At 56.7% G+C, this 2500-nt stretch overlaps 1 non-coding gene across 1 annotated transcript in view; it reads left to right on the top strand.

The window, feature by feature from the left end:
• Positions 1-2414: 2414 nt before the first annotated feature.
• Positions 2415-2500, top strand: part of LOC124746171 — a 1909-nt gene continuing 1823 nt past the window's right edge. The window contains exon 1 of the ribosomal RNA XR_007011252.1: positions 2415-2500. This exon is cut by the window's right edge and continues 1823 nt beyond it. This is a non-coding gene — a ribosomal RNA (small subunit ribosomal RNA).

Consider the following 2500-nt stretch of genomic DNA (forward strand, 5'->3'; position numbering starts at 1 on the left):
TCAACGAACCTGCCGCCCCCGCCCCCCCCCCCCCTACACCTTTCCGTACAACAACGTGTAACCTAACCTAACCTAACCTAACCTATGTTGTACCTTAACCTAACCTATGTTGTACCTTAACCTAACCTATGTTGTACCTTAACCTAACCTATGTTGTACCTTAACCTAACCTATGTTGTACCTTAACCTAACCTATGTTGTACCTTAACCTAACCTATGTTGTACCTTAACCTAACCCATGTTGTACCTTAACCTAACCCATGTTGTACCTTAACCTAACCCATGTTGTACCTTAACCTAACCCATGTTGTACCTTAACCTAACCCATGTTGTACCTCAACCTAACCCATGTTGTGCCTCAACCTAACCCATGTTGTGCCTCAACCTAACCCATGTTGTGCCTCAACCTAACCCATGTTGTGCCTCAACCTAACCCATGTTGTGCCTCAACCTAACCCATGTTGTGCCTCAACCTAACCCATGTTGTGCCTTAACCTAACCCATGTTGTGCCTTAACCTAACCCATGTTGTGCCTTAACCTAACCCATGTTGTGCCTTAACCTAACCCATGTTGTGCCTTAACCTAACCCATGTTGTCGCCTTAACGTAACCCACGTTGTCGCCTAAACCTGCTCTGTAATTGTTATACGACTCGTTCAATTACTGTAGTGTTGCCCACCCGCAACCCTCGCAATATAGTTCGCTACTCGCACTGCCCGCACCCCTGTGTATCGCTTCATGTTAAACACCTTGCAAGTCTTGCTCACTTTCCACATGCTCCTGCTGTACACTGTAATGTGGATGGCAGCAGGACGTACATGCCGCCCCTCCCCACGTCCCCACCTTGCCCCCTGCCTTCGCAAGCTGGTTGGTGAGAAGTTTGCATGTTCAATGCCCTTCGCATGCGACGTACTCAGGCTACGTTGTGGTGCGGCCTGTGTCAACTGTCCGCTGATGTCGTACGCGTGAACCACAATCTGTACTGCACATTCGTCCTTATGTACTGAATGATACATCGTGGCACATGTGTGACCGCACAACGACTGCGCCCAAAAACGGCGGACCATACAGTGCAAATATTGTGCACGCAGCTACGTGTCGTCTCCCTATGAGAGCTGGATTGCAGTGTGGTACGCCATAGAGACGTGTGGGAGGAACGGACGCCGTGGATGGCGATCAGCATGAGCTGTCTGTTGATGTATTCGGACCTAGTCGTCTCTCCTCACACACCGTGATGGCATGGTGCACCGCGTTCCATATCTGCGACATGCTACAGAGGCCGGTTGACAGTCGTTCGAGCAATGGACATCGCATACGTACGGGGGCCACCTTCCACGTATTGTCTAGGCGTGCACATTTTGTTGCGTGTATGTGGGCAGACGTAGTGTGGCGTGACACCTGACACAGGCATGCAATAATCGTTGAAGTTGCAAATGGCGATGGACGCCTGCGTTTTCTGGTGAAGTTACGCAAATGAACAAATGGTAACCTGTTGTGGTGCGGTTGTTCTCGCTAGGGGTGAATCGGTGATGGCGACGATAGGTTGAGGTACTAACCGGTTGTTCCAGCGATACCCACCATGCCGACGAAACTGAACGGCATCTGGGTGTGAAGCGATACGCGGCGGTGGCTGGGTGGGACCGTCCCCGGCCGGTGAGGGGGCGCCTCCCGGCGTGCTGGCCGCGCGGTGCGTGGGCGCACGCGCTACAGCCGGCTGGTGGGGGCGGCCAGTGGCAGGCGCGCCGGCCGACGGACGCGGCAGGCGTCGCAGCTGCGCGCCGGCGCACCCTGCGCGCGGCGCCGTGCGGCCAAAGTAGGTCCTCGCGGGCCCGGTGCGAAGCGCGGTGGACATCTTCAGTGTGCTGGTCCGATTGAGGACTGTGTGCGTTGAGGATGCGCCGCCGCCCGGCGCTCGGCGCCGCGACGCCGTCTGCTGCTCGGTCGCCCCAGCGGTTCTCGCTGGTGGTTTGTATCGCAGCTGTGCGGATGTGTTGGCGCGTGCGCTGTGCTGGGAGAGTTCGCTTCGGCACCCAAGTGGGGCTTTTGTCCTTCTGTGGCGCTGGCGTTGGAGCTGCCGGTCACCGTAGGTGGCGCGTGTTGTCTCCCGCCGGCAATGCCACGACAGCACGCTCCCGGGCCTCTGTCGGCAGCGGCAAGCTCAGTTGGGAGCACGGGTGGTCGCACCGAAAGCGTCTACTCGCCTAACTCCGGGCGATTGCGCCTCTCTCGAACCCGACCAAGTACTTGGGACGGCGCTGCGCGCCGCCGGGACCTGAGAGGGTTTCGAGGTGTATTGTGCAGGGGAGCTCAGCCTCCTCCTGTTTGCAGAATGATTGAGCGGACGCTTGCGTGTTCGCGCGGGCCCCCGGGACACACTCCCGGGCGGCCGGCTGCTCAGCTCTAGTTGACGCAGCTCCCTGGTTGATCCTGCCAGTAGTCATATGCTTGTCTCAAAGATTAAGCCATGCATGTCTCAGTACAAGCCGCATTAAGGTGAAAC

This window comes from Schistocerca piceifrons, unplaced genomic scaffold, assembly GCF_021461385.2.
Source record: "Schistocerca piceifrons isolate TAMUIC-IGC-003096 unplaced genomic scaffold, iqSchPice1.1 HiC_scaffold_346, whole genome shotgun sequence".
NCBI lineage: Eukaryota > Metazoa > Arthropoda > Insecta > Orthoptera > Acrididae > Schistocerca > Schistocerca piceifrons.